The sequence below is a fragment of the Pinus tabuliformis genome, chromosome 6 (genome assembly GCF_031772625.1).
Source record: "Pinus tabuliformis cultivar Carrire ecotype Pingquan chromosome 6, CPIR1, whole genome shotgun sequence".
In the NCBI taxonomy this organism is placed as follows: Eukaryota; Viridiplantae; Streptophyta; class Pinopsida; order Pinales; family Pinaceae; genus Pinus; species Pinus tabuliformis.
The window spans coordinates 299,116,709-299,140,063 of record NC_142292.1 but is presented as its reverse complement, the minus strand read 5'-3'; positions in this window follow the sequence as shown (position 1 = coordinate 299,140,063).

Here is a 23,355-nt window from a genome sequence, read left to right as displayed (position 1 = left end):
CAATGGGATAAGAAATTTGTGAAATGTTCCTGACGAAACTCCTATAATAGCTTGCCAAACCCATGAAATATCTCACCTCATCCAAACTCTTAGTGTAGAATTTTCTCTACAAATCATCTAGCTCACTGATATCATGTAGAAATTTCACCTGCAGATCGAACTGATATATGCAATGTACTAAAGCATAATACTATATCTACATCTACCATAAACTTTATAGAAGCTAATCAACCATGAGCAACATCAAGCATGAACACATATAACTGATAAGAAGGAATCAATCATATAACACATAATATATCACTGGGGAAAGCACCAACATAAAACCCCAACACTGTATTATCAATCAAGTGGAAATCCTCAACAACATACAAAAAGAATCAACTCAATAGCTATCCTGCTCTCTCTATACTCTGATGATCTGTCTCAAGAACCAATCTAGCCCTTTATATAAAGGCTACTCCTTTGGTCCAATCCCCTATTTCATTGCACAATTTTGATTGGAATTCAATTATAAAAGCACATGTAATTGTCCTAATCGTACCTGTTGTCAGCCATAGGTCCAACTACTCAATCCTTGAGGACACTAGTTCCACTTGCATGCAAGGAATATTCCATGGGAAGCTCCAAGCATTTGATAGTACACTGTCCTTCATCTGATCTCAACTAGGTCTTTGATAGAATTGACATGCAACAGTTATCCATGAGTGAACCCTCAGTTATCTAAAATAATATTTGTCACATGCATGCAAGAATTAAAAACTTGTTAAAATAATCTAACTAGACTTGACTAGTTAGAACTAAGTCAACCGATTCTCTCATTATAGAACTCATACTTATTCCCTCAATCAATGGAGGAAATTAAGGATAAATTCCTCAATCAGTGGGACAACTCATGTGCATGTTCACAAAGACTTCAAATTTGAATTTCCTTAACTAATTAACTCAATTGAATTAATTAATTAATATTTCCAACTACTGTTAAGACCAAGATTAACTTTACTTCCTATAGATAGACCAGGGACTACTACAAATAGGAAGGGACCGAGAAATGCTATTTTTAGAACTTTCTATTTTTAGTAGTTTCACCTCTCACCCAAGGTGGCCAATGACCTTACTGGCCAAACTGCTATTTTTAGACATTCTATTTATAGCACATTCTAAATTTAACATTTCTTGTTGCACATTGTCAACACTCGCTCTCAACAAGAAAGGCTTCCTCTCGAACCTAATCTTGTAACTCTACAATGTTCTGCATGCAACACATCTACCTGGTCCACTTGCTCCAACAACACTTGGAACAAAAACACTCCCAACTGACCACTCTGTTGGGCTAGAACATACTCTAATGCTGAAGCTCTACCTGCTACTGACAAGTGCTCCCTCTCTGACATCTGTGCTACTGCAACATCTCCATGCATCTTTCACCATTGCACACCTCTCTGTGCCACCTAGCACTGTGCAAAACACTTGTGCCTTTCACATTGTTGTAGCCTAGTAGCTATGCACTATCCTGGGATTCCCTGCATTGTCGCTCTCTCTGCCACTCCATCTGCATTTGTCTCTACCCAATTAGTCAATTCTACTACTCCTCATCACGGCTCTCATAGCAAAGTTGAATCAAAGAGGTTGGGTACCTCAAGGATCCTGCCCCTCCTCCTTGGGATGATCACTCCAAATCACCCCACCTCCTACCTGGAGGTATGGATGCATGTGATCCCTCTGCCCACCTGGCTCAAAGTTTCCCCATACTAGAGGTCTTTGCATGAGTAGATGTCTCTACTCGATCTCCTCTCAGCTTCCCCTGTTGTGGCTGCTCCACAACCTCCTGAAGCTGCTGCACCAATCGCGGCTCCTCCACAATCATCTGAGACTTCTTCTGGCTCTATGTGTTGAGAGGTAATATACCCTCCCTCTCAACCACCAATTCTCCATCAGTTACCTTGCTGCTCAAGGCTTTGCATGCATCTTGAAACTCAAGAGAATGCAGGTTCTTGACCCATGAACTGATCTGCTTCACCTGTCTAGTGATAATGTGTCTAAGAAAAACCTTTCCCTTACTAAAGACTACATCATAGCCTCTATCTTCCAGCATCACAATCAATACCAAGTTTCTCTTCAGTCCTGGTACATACTTGAAATCGGTCAAGATAATTCGAGCCCCAGGCTCCCTCTGAAAAATAACTGTGCCGACACCTGAGACATTGTACTTCTCATCATTACCCATCACTATGAGTATCTGGAGATCTTTCTCCTCCAAAGTACTAAACAAGCTCTTGTCACCAGTCATGTGGAAAGAATCTCCACTGTCAAGAAACCAACCATTTCCCACCATGGATGAAACCATGCATGCGAAGAGTGTGAAATCCAACTCAAATTGTGAAGCAAGTGCCTCACCTTCAGATCCTTCCCCGAATCCCTTCTTGGATTTCCTCCGTGGACAATTTGTAGCATAATGGCCCACCTCATGACAACGAAAGCATCACACTTTCAATTTGTCAACTTCCTTCCCATCATTGGAAGAACTGGGTTTAGAAAGAGAAACCTTCTCCTTCCCCTTCTTTGCCTTACTCGCTAAGGCATAGTTATCCTCATCCTCCATGGATGAAGAACCGCCTCTGGTGCTCCATTTGATCTCCTCCTGCATCAAATTCGACCATAGTCATTCCCAATCTGGTAGTTTCTCCCTTCCATTAACCAAATCTTGGTAGGTATGCCAACTCTTAGGAAGGCCAAGGAGTGCTAGACTCACCATATCATCATTTGAGGTCACAATCCCTACATTTCCAAGCTCATCCCTACATGAGGTGAGTTTGTTCAGATACATAGAGATTATCTCATCCTTTTAACACTTGATCCTTCAAAGTTTGTCCTTCAATGCCAGCTTCCTCTGATCACTACTATTATGATATAAATCTTTCAATTTCTTCCACATTGCATGCGGAGTCTCCTTCCCATGGAGACTCGAAACAATGTGATCTCTAACTCCCCCCAAGAGAATTCTCCTAGCTCTAGCCACACACTTCTTCCAGTCTGCAACCTGAGTAGCATCAGTAGGCTTAGGGACATCTTGATCAATGAAGTCCTTAAGGCCATTATCTTCCAATACTGCCTCCATGCAATCCTTCCAAGCTATATAGCTTGAGTTGCCATCAAGGGCATACTCAAGCCTCAAACCATAGAACGCCATTGATGAAATAGATGTGATAAGAACTTGAGATCAATATCCCGAATAATAAACTTCGAATTTCTCCTGCTAGTATATTGTTCTTGCTTGATCACCTATGCTCTGATACCATGTAGAATTTTCTCTACAAATCAGCTAGCTCACTAATATCATGTAGAAATTTCACCTGCAGATCCAACTGATATATGCAATGTACTAAAGCATAATACTAGATCTACATCTACCATAAACTTTGCGGAAGCTAATCAACCATGAGAAACATCAAGCATGAACACATATAACTGATAAGAAGGAATCAATCATATAACACATAATATATCACTGGGGAAAGCACCAGCATAAAACCCCAACACTGTATTATCAATCAAGTGGAAATCCTCAACAACATACAAAAAGAATCAGCTCAATAGCTATCCTACTCTCTCTGTACTCTGATGATGTATCTCATGAACCAATCTAGCCCTATATAAAGGCTACTCCTCTGGTCCAATCCCCTATTTCCTTGTGCAGTTTTGATTGGAATTCAATTACAAAAGCACATGTAATTGTCCTAATCATACCTACTATCAACCATAGGTCCAACTACGCAATCCTTGAGGACACTAGTTCCACTTGCATGCAAGGAATATTCCATGGGAAGCTCCAAGCATCTGATAGTACATTGTCCGTCATTTGATCTCAACTGTGTCTCTGACAGAACTGACATGCAATAGTTATCCATGAGTGAACCCTCAGTTATCTAAAATAATAGTTGTCACATGCATGCAAGCATTAAAAAACTATATTTTATTATTTTAACAACTTGTTAAAATAATCTAACTGGACTTGACTAGTTAGAACTAAGTCAATTGATTCTCTCATTATAGAACTCATGCTTATTCCCTCAATCAGTGGAAGAAATTAAGGATAAATTCCTCAATCAGTGGGACAACTCATGTGCATGCTCACAAAGACTTCAAATTCGAATTTCCTTAACTAATCAACTAAACTAAATTAATTAATTAATATTTCCAACTGTTGTTAAGACCAAGATTAATTTTACTTCCTATAGATAGACCAGGGACTACTATAAATAGGAAGGGAACTAGAAATGCTATTTTTAGAACTTTCTATTTTTAGTAGTTTCACCTCTCACCCAAGGTGGCCAATGACTTCACTGGCCAAACTGCTATTTTTAGACATGATATTTTTATACATTCCATTTATAGCACATTCTAAATTGAACATTTCTTGTTGCACATTTTTCAACACTTAGGAGCTACCCACTCCATGATGGCCCTTATCTTCTCTGGATCTATTGCAGTGCCCTCCTTGGAGACGACATGTCCCAAGTAGTGTGCTTTCATCTCAAAGAAACTACATTTGTTGAGCTTATCATACGATTGATGCTCTCTCAACAACCTCAACATTTTTGCTAAGTTCTCGGTATGCTCTTCCTCATTTTTAGAATGTACTAGTATATCATCAATGAAAACAATGACAACTTATCCAAATATGGATGCAACAGACTATTCATCAAACACATGAATGTAGTTGGAGCATTTGTTAAGCCAAATGGAACAAAAAAAAATCATAATGCCCATACCTGGTCCTGAACGCAACCTTGTATATGTCCTCCTCTTTGATGCATACCTGATGGTATCTAGATCTCAAGTCAATATTCGAGAGCACTGCTTCTCCCTTCAACTGATCAAACAAGTCATCAATCCTCAGAAAAGGGTTTATGTTCTTGATAGTCACTTCTTTAAACTACCTATAGTCAATGCATAATCTCAGGGTACCATATTTCTTCCTCACAAACAAGACCGGTGCACCCCAAGGTGATACACTGACCTAATGTACCCCTTGTCCAACATTTCTTTCAGTTTTAACTTTAACTCAACCAACTTAGGTGTGCTCATCCTGTAAGGTGCTTTCAATGATGGATCTTCCCTTGGAACTAACTCAATAGAAACGTCTACCTCCCTATGAGGTGGCAACTCTGTTATGTCCTAAGGAAATACATCCCTAAACTGCTATAAAACCGGGTACTTGTTCAACACATTTGCATCCTCAACCTCCTTACCCTTATCACTAGAAATATGTACTGCAAATAGCTTGCACCCTTTCCTGTGGCTACACTTTGCTTGCATAGATGTCACCATCGTAACTGATGTGGCTTTCTTCTTACCTTGCTAGACTCTTGGTTCCCCATTATCATCAACACATTCATTTACCTTGTCATAGTATTCAACCTTGGTTATATGTAGATACAACCAAACCATGCCCAATAACATACTATATGAACCCAATGGTAAAACATTCAAATTTTCTGCGATAGGCATACCATTTAAGTCAAATGTGGAAGCTCTCACCCAATGGTGAACTCGCTTCTTCATACATGTAGCCAACTAAAGTAACCAAGACTCTGCATGAAATTCCTTACTCAAACCACACTTATCCACCAAGTTAGGACTAACATAGCTATAATTAGATCCAAGGTCAATCAAAATAGAAATAACTTGATCACAAAGCTTACTATCCATCTTAATGATATATGCCTAATGTTCTACTTGCCTGTTGTCCACGGCTGCAGAACTACGAGGAATAATCTAGCCAGCATCTCCAACAATCTGTGCCTCCAGTGCACTGTATATTTGGGGTCTACCACCCTGATTTTGTAGAAAATTTCTTGCAATGATCTTTGCCACAATTACAACACTTTATGGGCTTCCACCCTCCATCCTTGTTCTTCTCTTTAGCTCGATGTCCTTGTCCTCTATCTGATGCATTGAACCTCTTAAGTGGTGCAACATTCTCCTTATTATCTGTACCTTGTGGCCTTGCTCTCTTTTTATCCCATTTTCCTTTGTTATTTACATTACCTCTCCAGTGTGGCCTAGTCTTAGTTTTGTGCTTTGATTGTTCATAGCAATGCTTTAGATTTCGAATGGCCTCCTCCAATGATCTAGGATCATAGAATTCAATCATATATTTGAATGAAACCGATAGTCCACTAATGAATCTTTGAATATTATCCTTCTCCTCCTTGCGGTAAGGCATATACCTCAATAGTTCCAAGAACTTACTAATGTACTCATCATTTGTCATGGATCCCATTTTTAGTTCATTGGACTCTTTTTCCCTGTCATCAAAGTATCTCTCTGATGGATACTTCTTCTTGAATAAAAACTCAAATTCACTCCAAGTCAAATATTCCTCATCTGTATCTCTGACATTCTTCACATCTTCCCACCAAATGTTTGCTTTACCTTTAAGATTGAAAGTAGCCACTCTAGCTTCTATGTTCTCTGCGTAGTCATGCAACCTAAAGAATTTCTTCCTACCAAGTAGCCATTCCTTTGCATTTTGTGATCTCTTTATCTCTCCATCAAAAGTAGGTGGCTTTTCCTTCTTAAATTCATCTGGTAAGTATCCCCTATCATTCCTCTTGTAAGGATGATATTGATGATGATCATAGTGCATATCTGAATTAGAACTAGAATCATACATGTGTCTATCCCTCCTCCTCTTTGGAGTGTCCAACAAACTACCATCTCTAACTATATCATCTCTATCTAATTGACGAACACCATGCGATCTACTACCATATTCCCCATTAGTTTTATCTTCCTCCTCATGACTGATCCGGAGCGATCCTTGTCATTGCAAATCCGATAAGCTTTGAAGTATGACTGCATTCACCTTTGCTAACTTTTCCTGTGATTGTATGATTTTGTCATTATCTGCCTTACAACTCCTTATCTCCTCCTTCAAACTTCTCAATGTAACTGCCAAGTCAGAGGGGTTCCCAACACCATACTGCTCTTCGGACTCATAGGGAGAGTCTCTATAGTCAACCATCTTGCTAGCCATTTGATATTTCTTCCTGCAAGGCATAATATATCAGATAAACCAAATCACAATAAACCAACATACTTTAGTATAGCTTGGGGAAGATACTTGTTTGTAAGATTACCAAATCAGCGTGATACATGTATAATATAATCATAACAACATATAGACATATGCAAGTAAATGTATCAACTTATAAACATTACTCTAACTAGGATCCAGTCATCAATACAAGTCCATATCAACAATGCATGCTATGACCTCATGCATGACAACAACCATTTTTCCATTGTTTTCATTGCTACATGCAACTAGTAGTATGCATAAGCAATGCCAAACCAACTACAAATACAAATAACTGCATGTAGTCGAACATAATCGGTCAGTTCTTGTAATAAACCTACAAGACTGATGCATGTAATCAAATATTCAAAAATTTAACCTAACATACAAGGATGTAAGTAGGTACCATGAAATCCATATGTAAGAAACATATAATCCATACATAGTCAGTCACATACTCATTTCAAATACATTTCATGAAATCAATAACAAATTCTCCATGATAACCATACTACAACCATAATCGATCATCAAACAATTTCAATAAGTATATAAGTGTAAGAGATGCACATGAAATTGACATGCATGCATGACCAACACATAGCCCATCCAGTCTGAGGGGTGAACCATGCTCTGATACCACTCTATAATACCCTCTTCCCACATCTACCCAAGCAACTAGTTAGTCAAGGCAAACATGCGATGAGAGGCCACTATGATATGATTCGACCTCCTAAGTCACCTTAAGGAAGTGGAACCGATGAAAACACACCATACAAATATCCAACATCATCAATAGAACACTCAGAAGATAAGTCAGCCACTTAGACAACCTATCCCTGGTACCACTATTGTTTTAGGCATCTTGGGTCATAGTCTCTCTCATGTTGTGGGAAAGGGAGTGACCAACAACATAAAGTCGCTCTCACAAGCCTGTCTGCCAGTGACTGTGGACCAAAATTGTCAGTGTTGTGCCAGTGACTCTGGGATTTGAGCCACTTTTTGGGGCCTAGAGCCCAGGTCATTGCCCAGAACTGATCCATCTCTTCAAATCAGTAAAGTAATAGGGAAATGAATGTACTAAAGCAAACACTTGTTCAATACCTTCATATGATCCCTACTATCAATGACAGGAATTTCATCAAACATATCGTCGACATGTAATCTACAAGTGTAAATAATAGAGTTAAGCATAGGGATCTCATACTTATCTAAGAATCACTATGAACCATTATTTCCTAATTCCATTTGCGACATTATCATCTACTAGGTCATAGACACATTATCCATTCACATAAAAGTAAAAAATGTTGAGAGCCATACATAGATGTTGTCATAAAATGCACACATAACTAACATAATAGGAACAAAAATACAATAAACATATCAACCATCAAATCCATAAATACATCAGTGCCTTTGCACATGAAAATAAAGGGAATGGACTTCTAATTAATGAATGCAATGAACCAACTCAAGATGGGACTACTACGTTCCACCTGATTGTAGAATGGTTGAGCCAAATCTCTCTTCAACAATTCACCCTCATGCCATATTCCAAGCATGAATGTGGGATCTCATAGAACACATCAATCAAAACTCATCCAGGGCTTCTAGAGGCCTTCTAGGGCTTCTAGAGTATTTGTCCAACCATGGCTTCCAGAACTAGTAACTCAACCCACAACTTATACAGGGCTTCCAAAGCGTTTTTCCAACCAAGGCTTCTAGGACTAGTAACTCAACCCACCAAGGACTTCTAGAGAATTTGTCCAACAAGGTCTTCTATGGCTAGTAACTCAACCCAAGATGTTACAAGACTTCTAGAGCGTTTTTTCAACTAGATCTTCTAGGACTAATAACTCAACCCAAGCTAAGGGAACATCAGAACCAACCAAAAACAAGCAATGGATGTAAACCCACAATCACCATGGCTATCCAAGAAATGGCAAGGCTAAGAAATTCACTGTCAATCTAGGCAATCCTCCATGCCAATGACAGATCACATCCAAGAAACCACATGCATATGCCATGCATGGAAAAACTAGTGATGAAATCATACATGCAACTCGCTACTTGCAAGAAAATATGATGTACTTGCTGATGTCAATGCCTTATTTCACTTTCCTGCTCTTCATTTTCCTTCTTGCTCCAATAATCCAAGTATGCCACACCCTCCAAGAGTGCTCCAACAAAAATCTAATTGTCCAAGAGTATGAGAGAGAGAACAATGAGAGATAACTCCAACACTAAACTAACAAAAGGCTACCCATTGATCCTTAGAAGCCATTTTATGAATGAGGCCTCTGTTTTCTTCATTTTCCATTATTTTCCCTCATTTTCCTCCTCACATGCAACCTGTGACCTTTCACCTCCTTTTTCTCCTAATTTCCATTATTTTCATAAATAAATGTGCAAAAATTCCTTTTAATGCCTTAGCCATTGCCTTTGCCAATTTCCTTAGCCATAAAAAACCAAATGAAAACCCCCTAAGATGTCTTGTCCAACATTCTTCCTGGAATAAGTGTCCCAGTCATCCGTGGTTATTGTTTTTAACATTTATTACATGGAATTTTCACCAAGGTTGTTACAATATTGGGTCAGCAGTTGTTTCTTGGTACAATAGGAAACAAAGATCAGTTGCACTCAGTTCAGCAGAGGAAGAGTACATGGTTGCTAGTCAAGAAAATTGTGAGGCCATCTAGATGAGGAAGATTCTGGTTGGTTTATTTGGTCAGCAGATGGATCCAACTGTGATTTACTGTGAAAATCAAAGTTGTATAAAACTCTCTGAAAATCCAATTTTTCATGACCGGTCCAAGCATATTGATATCTGGTATCATCATCTTCGATATTGTGTGCAGAGGAGGATTCTATTGTTGGAGTACATTCCCACAGAGGATCAGGATGCAGATATCTTGACAAAGGCATTTTCAAGATGTAAATTCAAGTTTCACAGAGATAAGATTGGGGTAGTTGATAATCCCTTTCCTGTTGAGAGGGAGTGTTAAAAATAACAACAAGAAATTACAATTTAATTTATCCTTGAATTAAATTGTGAATTAAAATTGTAATTATATTCTCATAGAAACTTGTAATAGCTAATTAAGTTAAATTGACTTAATTGACTTAGGAAATTCGAGTTGGAAGTCTATCTAGAGTCATGTAGATTGATCCCTAAATTTTAAGTGTCTGGGTTGAGTTCTTTTGAGTTGTAATCAGATAACTCAATCTAACTGAGTTACAGTCAGTTAAACTAGTTCTAAATGTTGGAGGAACTAGTAGAGGTCTAGTAGTGGAGTAGTGCACCAATGCATCCCCAATACCACACCAGATAACTGAATATTCACTCATGAATAACGAATGCATGTCAGTTCAAAGGAAGACCCAGTTGAGACTAGAGTGAAGGGACAATGCAATATTAGTAGTATAATTTTCCAAGTTGTGCAAATGGTGCTTGCAATTAGTTGAGGACCTATGTTTGGATTGTGCAGTTATGGAGGAAGGATTTCCCAATTAAATATGGACTAATTCTCTTAGGAATTGTGCAAGGAAGTAGGGGCTTGGTAGGCAAAAAAATTGGCTAGGTGTTGGCATGAGCTGGCTTGTGAGGAATAGGGTTAGATCATACTTGTGTTGGGATTGTTCTAGTGTGAACAAGCATTGTATTTTCTTCTCAAATATTATGGTTAATGCAATATAGATAGCTTGGGTTTTGAGTAATGGCTTTCCTTAAAGGAATATTGTGTTATGTGTGATTGAAATTCTTTCTTTTCTTCTTATTGTTTTCATCGATCATTTTTTATTTCCACTGAGAAGAGTAGAGTAGATTCTTGTCTTACGTTTTAGTATATCACATGAGCTATTGAATCTACAGAAAATTCTACAGAATCTCTATAAATACATGTTCTAGGAGTGCCAAGAAACAAGAAGAAGGAAATCATTCTTATGCTATCAAACTTGCTCCTAAAGCAATATAACATTTCATTGAGAAGAGGATTTCACCATTGAGAGAGTCTTCATACTTCTTTGAGACAGAGTATAATCTTGTAAAGAGACTGAGGAAAGGAACCTTCTTGTTGATGATTTTTTAGCATCATTGCTCAAATAATTTTCTCCAAGTGTTTTTAGTTGATCTAAATTCAACAGTCAATAAAGGGAGTCATTTTCCATTAGTTTGTTGATATGTTTTATGAATTGAGTATTGTTTATGTGTTTATTTCTTAGTTTTTAGTTTGAAGTTGATATATGCATTATTTTCACTAGTAACAATGCTTTGTTTACCCATGTTTGTCCACTAACAACAACCAATTTCTTTTGATATCCTTGTAGGGAACAACCAACTCCAAGGAAGCTGTACTTGGGACTCCATAGCAACAAAAACACTACCACAAGATGGTTACTCCACTAGTTTCCTTTATTTGATCTAAGGGTTGTTTTTGTAGGACCTTCTCTCTACATTTTCTCTAGAATTTTTGCAGGACCTCTTGGACCTATTTTTGGCCAAGAAACTTGATTATTTAATTTTTTCCACCGGTCGTGTGACTTTTATCGCATACGGAAGCGCGATCCATGCGCCTATGCGCATAAAAACCTGCGGGATTTACTGTAGAAATTTTGAATAATTTAACACATATTCACAGAGATTATCCTGATCATACAATTATAAGTGGAACATGTATAATACATAATCTCCTCTACGTTGATCATCAATTTACAGAAGCAGAAACATTCACAGGCACACATAGAAGCATCAATCAAACTCATTAACACAGTATGTATCTCAGGGAAAGCATCTCGCTAAAAACCCCACACTATCTGTATATTATATTGATTGAATCATGTAACAATACATAGTACAATACTCCTCACAAGTACTCAGTACTATCTCCACATGCTACACACAATACAACTCAGATCTGATCTCCAATTCTATTCCACTGCTTGCCTGCTTCTCCAGCTCAATACCTGCTCAAGAACTGATGAGAATGGCTTACCAAACTCGTATTTGACCTGAAAATAATCACTCACACTCTGTTGGACGTGAGCACAGGCTACAATTCTTGATATTGGCCAATTCATTGGCATACTCAATCCCTGTAATTGTGCAAATCATCATGCACAGGTATAGTCACAACTGATAGCAATCTGATCCTCTAACACTTGTCCCTGCTGAATTGAACATTCACTGACATGCAACTAAGTTAACTGATGTATTCTATAGTTGCATTATGAGTTAATAACTTGTGAATTAATTAATAACTAATTCACCCAACTCATCTCTAGTCTATTGATCAGTTAGACTAAATACAACTAGTTTAACAAAGTTAAACTGAACACAACTCCATCAACTGCACCTCCAGTCCACTAAACTCAACTCACTTGAGTTCTAACTGAAGTCTTGCATGCAAATATTAGTCATCCCATAGGTAACCATGTATTTCCTTCTGGGATCTGCATGTACCACATCTGTAGCTCATCCTGAAGTGCTCCAAGAGAATAAGATCAAGTTTATAGTCCAAATATTATTATGAGACAATAATATTTGACTTTTCTATTTTTGACAGCCAGTCTAAAAATAGACTTTGATCACTCACACTGTGATCATCCCTACTGGGATCAAAAATAGAACTTGCGCCATAATTTTCCTGCGGGCCCACTTAGTGAAGGCGACTCTTTTCACTAAGCTCCATCATCTTGTTGCATTCTCAACAAGCATTTCTTGTTGCACACTTTTCAACACTCCCTCTCAACAAGAAAGGCTTCCTCTCAAACCTGATCCTGTAACTCTGGAATGTTATCAATGCAACACATCTGGCCAGTCCACTTGCTCTGTCATCAAAGTCTCTGACTGTTATTGCCTCTGTCAACTGAAGACCCTGCATCTCTATGCTCTTCAGTATCTGACTGCTCTAGCCTCTGTCACTTTGATCTCTGACTGCATCCGTGTTGCTGCTGGTTCTATCTCCCAGAATTGCATCCGCGCTGCACCTCCCAACTGACCTCCCTGTTGGGCTAGAAACACCCTTTGATGCTGAAGCTCTACCTGCTGCTCACAAGTGCTTCCTCTCTGACATCCACGCTACTGCAACATCTCCATGCATCTCACACCATTGCACACCTCTTTGTGCCACCTAGCACTGTGAAAAACACTTGTGCCTCTCGCATTGTTGCAGCCTGCTAGCTATGCATTGTCCTGGGATTCCCTGCATTTTCGCTCTCTCTGCCGCTCCATCCGCATCTGTCTCTACCCAATTAGTCAGTTCCTACTACTACACATCTGGGGATCCCGTAGCAAGGTCTCATCCAAGAGGTTGGGTACCTCAAGGATCCTGCCCCTCCTCCTTGGGACAATCAATCCACATCACCCCACCTCCTACCTGGAGGTATGGCTGCATGCGATCCCTCAGCCCACCTGGCTCGAAGTTTCCCCCTACTGGAGGTCTCTGCATGAGTAGATGTCTCTACTCGATCTCCTCTCAGCTTCCCTTGTTGTGGCTGCTCCACAACCTCCTGAAGCTGCTGCACCAATCGTGGCTCCTCCACAATCGTCTGAGACTTCTTCTAGCTCTGCATGTCGAGAGGTAATGTATGCTCCCTCTCAACCACCAAGTCTCCATCATGACGACGAAAGCATCTCACCTTCGACTTGTCAACCTTCTTCCCATCATTGGAAGAACAAGATTCGGAAAGAGAAACCTTCTTCTTTCCCTTCTTCACCTTACTCGCTAAGGCACAGTTCTCCTCATCATGCATGGATGAAGAACTGTCTCTGGTGCGCCGTCTAATCTCCTCCTGCACAAGATCTGACCAAAGTCTCTCCCATCTTGGCAGTTTCTCCCTTCCATTCACCGAGTCCTGGTAGCTATGCCCACTCTTAGGAAGGTCAAGGAGTGCTAGACTCACCATCCTCATCTAACAATCACCCCCACACTTCCCAGCTCATCTCGGCATTGGGCGAACTTCGTGAGATACTGGGGCATACTGTCTCCATTCTCACACTTAATGTTTCTGAGTTTTATCTCTTGCTTTGGAATTAAATTCGAATTCCACCATCTCAAAAAACTCAACCACTTCTAATCTAGAATTCGTGAGAACAAAGTATTTCTTGTACAGAGATTGACTGTCTGGGCATTCACCGGATATCTCACCTTCCAAAAGAAGGATGAATCCAGAGGCTACCTAGCCCGATTACAGACTCTGCCTGAAGAAATAAAATGTAAACACTTTCTGAATAATAGATCCGATGATCAATCCTCGCTTGATATCCTATAAAAATATCTTCTACAAATAAAGCATCTCCGATACCATGTAGAAACTTTTTCTACAAATCATCTAGCTCTGATACCATGTAGAAATTTTGAATAATTTAACACATATTCACAGAGATTATCCTGATCATACAATTATAAGATAAACATGTATAATACATAATCTCCTCTACGTTGATCATCAATTTACAGAAGCAAAAACATTCACAGGCACACATAGAAGCATCAATCAAACTCATTAACACAGTATGTATCCCGGGGAAATAATATCGCTAAAAACCCCACACTATCTGTATATTATGTTGATTGAATCATGTAACAATACATAGTACAATACTCCTCACAAGTACTCAGTACTATCTCTACATGCTACACACAATACAGCTCAGATTTGATCTCCAAATCTATTCCACTGCTTGCCTGCCTCTCCAGCTCAATACCTGCTCAAGAACTGATGAGAATGGCTTACCAAACTCGTATTTGACCTGCAAATAATCACTCACACTCTGTTGGACGTGAGCACAGGCTACAATTCTTGATATTGGCTAATTCATTGGCATACTCAATCCCTCTAATTGTGCAAATCATCATGCACAGCTATAGTCACAACTGATAGCAATATGATCCTCTAACACTTGTCCTTGCTGAACTGAACATGCACTAACATGCAACTAAATTAACTGATGTATTCTATAGTTGCATTATGAGTTAATAACTTGTGAATTAATTAATAACTAATTCACCCAACTCATCTCTAGTCTATTGATCGGTTAGACTAAATACAACTAGTTTAACAAAGTTAAACTGAACACAACTCCATCAACTGCACCTCCAGTCCACTAAACTCAACTCACTTGAGTTCTAACTGAAGTCCTGCATGCAAATATTAGTCATCCCATAGGTAACCACGTATTTCCTTCTGGGATCTGCATGTACCACATCCGTAGCTCATCCTGAAGTGCTCCAAGAGAATAAGATCAAGTTTATAGTCCAAATATTATTATGAGACAATAATATTTGACTTTTCTATTTTTGACAGCAAGTCTAAAAGTAGACTTTGACCACTCACACTGTGATCATCCACACTATGATCATCCCTGCTGGGATCAAAAATAGAACTTGCGCCATAATTTGCCTGCGGGCCCACTTAGTGAAGGCGACTCTTTTCACTAAGCTCCATCATATTGTTGCATTCTCAACAAGCATTTCTTGTTGCACACTTTTCAACATTTACAGATAGCACAAAAAACCATTCTAATATTTCTTTCCTAGGTGATTGCAAACCTTTAGTGAATTTCCTTCAGCTTAGTACATTTTTTCCAATTATTTTAGATTTCCTCACTGCTTTACTAATCACTATTAGTAGAGTAATTACATAAACTTTGATTTTTAATTGTATTACGGGATCCACAACCAGTGTATTATTTTATTATTAAAATATATACAATAATTGCATCATATTTACAAACTAGGCCCTATAGCCACTTAACCAAAACCAACATATATGCCTAGGCGTGTTGGACACAAAATATATTTAGCATCTTTACATGGGCATGCATGCCACATATTATAACTTGGCTGACCAACCTAGAGTTACATACATCCAACTCACTAGCTTATAAATCATTGTACATGTAACTACAACATCATAAATAAGAAAGGGTATTACAACTAGGGAGAATGTGATAAATAAGCCTTTTTGTTCAAAGGTTATATGCCTAGTTGAGCTAGAAAATTGAAAAAAAAATGAATAAGAAAATGTATAAAAATTAAGGAGAATCTAAGGTATCCACCTCAATGGGGTTGAGGCATTCCTTGCAACTGCTACTTGGTCCTAACAACATTTTGAGAATTCAGTCAAGGTCTATGTTGAGCATATATTGTTTTTTTCCTTCCCTATGTGTACCCTAGCTTAGAGAACCAATCTAAAACATCTGTCAGGACCTTCAAGTTTGTGGTGCATGCCCTATCTAAAACCAATGTTTCTTCAAAGTCCCTTAGTTCCTTGTGCAAAATCCTTGGAATTTTCACTGCACATGCCTTCATAGAGGCTTCAGCTCATAAAAAAGCTCGTGAAACTCCTTGGCCTCCTCTGCTACTACTAACTCGATGGATGTGGGCCCCTTTCCTGACCAAAAATGGTTCCACATGCTACCAAATCACTGGAGATCAATGATGCTCAGATCCTAGGTGCTAGAAAACTAACTTGTGTAGACATAGTGAGATGAAAATAATGGACAATGAGTAAATGTGCTCTCACTCATGAGAGCATGCTACAAAGACAGAGAGGTACAAACTAGCAAAAGGGAAACAACAACATTGAGGATGGAAACCATAGCAACTTCATTGTTTCCAACTTAAATAACTACTAGTTGTTATGGGGCAAAATGAAAATATGGCGAAGCCTGTTGCAATGCTTTGAGAATGGTGGTGGGGGAATGATGGCCATCACCTTCCCTCATGCCCCTTGTACAAGTGCCATTAACATTCTATGTGCTAACCTACATCGGATCCCATCCCACCTACCACTATTAATTATTGGTACATGCCACATGTTGCAAGGATGATCTTAGTATTGTGGCAAGTTATGTAGAGTGATTACATGTGGTGGCAATGCCTCATTTATTTCCCTCCTCATGTGATTCATGGTTACATATGTTATTTTATTAAAATAAATCACAAATACTTATTTTATTTTGTTCAAATTGTAAAAATATATTTATCATTATTATATAATTTTTTCTGTAACACTATAGGAATCGAGAATTAGGATGGTCTCATACTCGTGAGACACAAGGTTAATTATGACCACTACCACTATAACTTCTAGAATTAGGCATGTAAGACAAAATTTCCAACTAGTAACTATTGTGCAAGGAATACCCTAATCATACACCCATTCACTAACTATTCAATGACAAGTAAACATAATATACATTTTTTTCATAAACATAATATACATTTTTTTTTTAAAACGGGAGCTTGTAGCAATGGAGGCAACGGAGACCATAAGCTCGTTTCCAGCCACGGTAAACTACTTCTTACCCCCTGTTTTTTATTGTTGATGTCGTTCCTAGGGTACGCTGTCACCACCTGCTAGCTGTTGCACTCACCCCTTGACTGTTGCTTCCCACGACGGTTACGGCTGCCTCGATCTCACTGCAGCATGGAGAACATGGATCTTGACGAGGTCGACTACACGGCTGACCCAAACCCTGACCAACAAATCTTCCAGTGACCTAACCCTACGCCAGCCCTAACTATCCCCCGTAATCTAGCTGCCTCATTCTTGACTGGCTCACCTCCTGTGGTTACCTTACCCGTAACCTCAACCTCCAGCCTTCATTTTGACAGTCTCTCCATCGACTCACCGGTCCTAGATTGCCCGCCACTCTCTCCGGTGACCCTTCACCTTCTAGTCGCTTGCTCGCCCTCCTCTTCACCCTTCAAACCCTCACCTCTCAATGAATACCTCTGTGCACCCCACCTTCCCTCCACTCCAGAACCTACCCCTCCAAGAGTTCCTGTGTAGCATCACCTGACAGACATTCCATCTAGCACTGCAGTGGCAGCAACCATAGGCTTACCCTCAGGGTGCTTCGAAACCCCGGCTATCAAAGTTCGCCACTCTACATAGGGACCTCAGCAAGAGACACAAGGTACAGCTAACCCTCTTTTGGACCACCCTATAGCTCCCAGATCAGGGAAAAGAAAAACAAAGTGTGTGAAGGCCACCCGGAAGGACTTCACCCTCAAGTTCGGCAAAGGTCTCAACATGGGCAAGGTGGTTAACACGGCCAGGAAAGTCCTGGTAGGTAGGGTTAGAGGCCAAGCTTACACTGCTGAGTGACTTAGTTGTTGGGTCAAAGAAATCTAGGGAAATACCTTCAAGGACCTCCTTGAGGTTCAAATTCTTCCCCGAGGCTGGTTTGCACCGCATTTTTCTCTGGAAGAATATACCACCTTAGCACTATCTCATTACTGGCACATCGAAATGGCTCCAGTTTTACTGAAGTAATGGAGCCTGCTCTTCAACCTTGAACGTGAGCATATCAGGGCCGGACCACTATGGGTAAGATTACCAGGGCTCCCACTGCAATACTGGTCTAAAGATGTCTTCGTCCGAATTGGAAATTCCCTGGGTACTTATTTAGACTACGACAAATCCTACATTCAGTCTAGGAACAGAACATTAGCTTGCATTCTAGTCCACCTTGACACTAGAGAAGTTCTGGAGGAAAAAATCACACTGCAATGGAGGCATTTTACCAGAATCCAAATCTTGGATTATGAAGGTGTCCCCTTCAAATGCCGAAGATGCCACAAAGTTGGGCATCTTTACAAGGAATGCCCTCTGGTGCGAAGGGTCACAGACCCTTCTATCGGATCTGAGGATGCTGCAGGAATTCACACTGCCCCTGTCTCGGGGCTATCTCCACCAGCTACTGTGACTACAATTGGATTGGTGTCTCCTACTCGACAGGATGCACCCAGCGAACCTCGTCCCCCCTCCCTGCCGATGACCAGATCACGGGCTATTGCAGAGGCTGCTTGCACCTCAGGTACTCCTCCTTTCTCGATCTTTTCTTTTATTTCCTCACTTGCATCCTCTGCATCGCATGTGTATGCTACATCTCTAGGTGGCTCTCTTACCTCCATTCCTTGTCCCCTAACCCCTCTTTCACCAACTTTCTCCACTATCCCCCCATCTTTCCCTCTCGATCTTCCCCCGGTCCTCTCATGCACCCCATCTCTCCCCTCCGATTCTCCCCATCCTTATAACCTAAGATCTCGTCTTGCCACACCATAGGATGGCAGATCTGGACTGGGCCTATTACCCTCCCCCTCGAAACACAAGCCCATCCATGACCAAAAATCTCACCTTTCCAAAGCTATTATGATAGTGGGGATGGAAGTCACCTTTGGTAGACAAGCCACACTTGACCGGGTACTTAGAGCATCGAACACCCATATACAGTTTCCCCCGTGAAGTGGATCTCTTACAACTATAGGGGCATGGCTAGCTCACCCAAAAAACTAGCCCTCAGAAGGCTATTTGAATCTGAATCCTTAGACATCATCTTCCTACAAGAAACCTTGAGAGAAGCTGACCTCATCTCCTATACTCTCAGCTCCCTAAATCCTGGCTAGATTTTCCAATCTTTGGATGTAATTGGACGTTCATGTGGATTGGCCTTAGGATATAACCCTTATACCATAAACTTGACGACCTCTTGGGGAGGGGATGGATTTATTGGCATGGATATCTTCTCATCTAAATTGGGAGTAGACCTCTGCATTGTCAATGTTTATGGACCATGTCATAACAGAGAGGCATACTGGAATCGATTTCTCAACTTATCGATCATGTCCTCGGAAAATCTCATCATTGGGGGCGACCTAAATTTCTCCATTGGATATGGAGAATCCTGGGGAACCAATGCACAAGTCGACAGACTCACTGAAACTATGGAGATGCTGCTAGAACAGCATCATCTGACAGACATTCCCATGAACAGGCCCCTTCCTACTTGGAGAAATCGGCAAATAGGTGAAGCTGCATTAGCTAGAAGGCTGGATAGATTCCTGATTAAGGACTCTCTGATACAAATCTATCCCTCTACAGACAATGGGTGGGATCAGGTGGGATATAGGATCACTCCCCCATATTCATGGAGATCTCGGGCCCACAAAAAAAACCGGGGGCACCCTACAAATTCAACTCCACCTGGTTAAAAGACCCATCCTACAACCAAATGATAAATGATTTCTGGCGACTCCATCCACCATCCAGAAGAAGAACTTGGGTTGAAGGTTTCTGTTGTAACCTCACAATGCTCAAAAAACTCTCCATTAAATGGGCCAAGGAAAAAATCAAGAGAGATGATAACACCCTCACTATAGTGGAGCAGTCACTGGCTTCACTTCAGGATGAGAAAAACAGAGGGTTTGCATCTGCTGAAGCCAAGGATCAACGTATTGAACTGGAAAACCAGAAGATCAAAATTCTAAAGGAGCGAGAAGAAACATGGCGACTCCGAAGCCGAGCAATCTAGTTGCAAGTAGGGGATGAAAACACAAAGTTCTTCCAAAACTACACAAAAGGAAGGAAAATCTCCAATACTATCTGGCATATGCCTTTGAAAGATGGAAGCAATGTATCTACCTTCGGCCAACTCTCGCAGTTGGGGAATTCCCACTTCAGAAATCTTTTCATGGCCCCCCAAGAGGCATCCATTACTGAAATTGTCCAAACTGTATGGCACTTCCCCATTTTTGTTGATGAGGACTCAATCGAGGAACTCATTTCCCCGGTCACATAGGGGGAACTTGAAGGAACACTAAAATGGTTCAAGAAAGACAAAAGCCCAGGGCTGGATGGATGGACCACTGAATTCTTCCTTGCCTTTTATGAACTCATTGGACCTGACCTACTTAAGGTGGTGGAAGAATGCAGATCATCTAGGCGTATGTATGAGGCCATCAATACTACTTTCATTGCTTTAATCCCAAAATCCGACTCCCCTACATCTTTCAATGACTTTCGGCCTATCTCCCTTTGCAACTGCTTATATAAAATCATTGCCAAGATCATTGCAAATCGGCTTCGTCCCATCCTGTCTAGACATATCTCCTCCGAACAATTTTCTTTTCTCCAAAATAGACAAATACATGAAGCTATAGGCACTGCACAAGAAGCCCTACACTCTATCAATCACAAAATATCAAAGGAGCCATTCTCAAAATTGATCTTGCCAAAGCTTTCGATAAGGTCAGCTGGCTCTATATCAAAATGATCCTCACACATCTAGGTTTTCCCCCTCCCTTCATCAACTGGATCATGTGCTGTATTAACTCAGCAACCTTCAGTGTTCTCATAAATGGCTCTGCCTCGCATTTATTTCATGCTGAGAGAGGCCTTCTGCAAGGATGCCCAATTTTGCCACTTCTCTTTGTAATTGTTATGGAGGCCCTTAGCAGACTCATTACATCAGCCAAAAGGGAAGGTCGATTACATGGGATACAAATGAATGACCTCTGTCACCTCACCCATCTACTCTTTGTCGATGATGTCCTTATCTTCCTCGATGGCAGCCTGAGGGACTCATCTACCTTCCATGACATTCTTAAACTCTTTGCAAAAGCCACCAGCATGGAAGCAAACCATACCAAATCCACCATTACTCTCTCCTTTACATCACCCCTAGAAGCCAGATTTGCATACCAACTCTTTCCCTTCCAACATCATCTCTTGGAGGATGGTCTAAAGTACCTGGGCTTCCGGCTAAAACCCCATAGCTATGGTATTGCGGATTGGATTTGGCTTGTAACAAAGATTGAGAAGAGGCTAAAAAACTAGAACCATCATTTTATTTCAAGGGCAGGTCAACTCGTTCTCATAAAAACCGTCTTGGAAGCCACCCCTATATATTGGATGACGTTGGCCTGGATCCCTAAAGGAATTCTTGCCCGCATACAAAAGATCTGCTACATATTCCTTTGGAATGGATACAAAGAAGGCAAGCCCTATGCATGGGTTGGTTGGAAACAAATCGCTCTACCAAAAAAATGGGGAGGGTGGGGTTTAAAAGACCTCTCAGCATTTGCACATGCACTAGCAGCTAAGATGGGATGGTCCTTGCTCACTTCACAGAACCTCTGGACCAAAGTCACATATCACAAATACATCTGGCCTCAACATCTCATGGACTGGATTCGCATCCTAACTTGGCCACGAACTAGGATATCTATCATTTGGAAATCCATCCTCCATACTATGCCCAACATTCAAGAGGGTCTTGCTTGGAAAATCAATGAAGGAAATATCACAGGAATTGGCATGGATCCATGGTCCGGTGGGGCCAATATGCATCATCTGCCCCCAGATCTCATTCAATACCTAAATTAGAGGTAGATTAAAGTGATTGTCCAAATTGCAGACAGGGAGAACAAATCCATTTTTGAACAAGCCTGGTTATCTACATGACACCAGGGCATTCCCGAACATTGGAACCAGAATTGGGAGGATTATATAAATGCCCTCAATGAAGTACATGTTCTCATTACTGAGCGATCTGATGAATTCATTTGGACCCCGGCTGAGCACAGAAAATACTCTCCCAAAGTAGGATATCAAAACCTGCTAATGGATCATAAACCACCTACTCTCCTTGAATGGTGGACAAAAATATGGAAACTAAAAGCTCCCCCACGAGCTAGACTTTTTATGTGGAATGTGCTCAATAACAAGACTCCAACATGAGAAAATCTCATGCGCAGATCATGATTTGGGATGGATTGGTGTGTCCTCTATACATAGGCAGCAGAGACTAATGGACACTTTTTTTTTAACTTGACCTCTCACGATTCAGTTATGGCAACAAATAATAAACCTCCTCAACAAGCAGGGTAGTTGGCATGGATTGTCGATCGCTGAAGCATGGTACAATTAGAATGATGAGCACTTAGATAACAAGTCTCGATGCTTACCCCTCCTCATTTGCTGGAAGATCTGGCTTACCAGAAATAACGTCATCTTCCAAGGATCTATGGCACAATGGACACTCATCACTACAAAAATTATAGCTGCATATCAAGAAATCCCCCAGGAGACACAGACCACTACAACACGACCTCATGCCCCCGAAATTATAGATCGAACTATCCCGTGGGCATATTTCGATGGAGCAACCCAATCACATGGATGTGAGGGCGGCTTTCTTCTATACCTATCTGAGCAGCACCATTACCAAATCAAGATGGGTTTGGGGGAGGGTACAAACAATTTTGTAGAACTGATTACTCTCAAACACTTATTGCATTTTGCACTTGCACACTCATGCAATAATATACAAATATTTGGGGATTCCAAAATCATCATAAACTGGTTCAACAACATAAATATTTGTCATGCTCATTCACTCAGAAACATTTTGGACGAGATTATGGTTTATAAGGCCCAATTTAACTCTATCATCTGTCAACACATTTACATGGAACATA